Source organism: Bison bison, unplaced genomic scaffold (genome assembly GCF_000754665.1).
Source record: "Bison bison bison isolate TAMUID 2011002044 unplaced genomic scaffold, Bison_UMD1.0 scf7180017864309, whole genome shotgun sequence".
NCBI classification, from domain to species: Eukaryota; Metazoa; Chordata; class Mammalia; order Artiodactyla; family Bovidae; genus Bison; species Bison bison.
Window position 1 is genome coordinate 4,853,858 of NW_011494881.1, and position 336 is coordinate 4,854,193.

At 53.6% G+C, this 336-nt stretch overlaps 1 protein-coding gene across 1 annotated transcript in view; it reads left to right on the plus strand.

Moving 5' to 3' along the window:
• Positions 1–336, plus strand: part of ADAMTS14 (ADAM metallopeptidase with thrombospondin type 1 motif, 14) — a 99,616-nt gene that overhangs the window by 32,709 nt on the left and 66,571 nt on the right. The gene's annotated exons all lie outside the window — the stretch shown is intronic.

A 336-nucleotide genomic window follows, 5' to 3' on the forward strand; every position in this document is an offset into this window, starting at 1 on the left:
ATCCCAGCCCCCCAGTGTGTGGCTCTGGGTGTTCACCGAAATCAGTCAGGCAGGGAAAATGAGGGTTCTGGGTAAATTTTGAGACAGGTGAAGCAGAGAGGCCATGCACTGTCCACAGTGAGTGGTTACTGGTCAGTTGTTGCCAGAGGTGCTCATGCAGAGATGCAGGGCTCTTGTCATGGATGCGGAGAAGGCAATGGCACCCCACTCCAGTACTCTTGCCTGGAAAATCCCATAGGCAGAGGAGCCTGGTAGGCTGCAGTCCATGGGGTCGCTGAGAGTTGGACACGACTGAGCGACTTCACTTTCACTTTTCACTTTCATGCATTGGAGAAG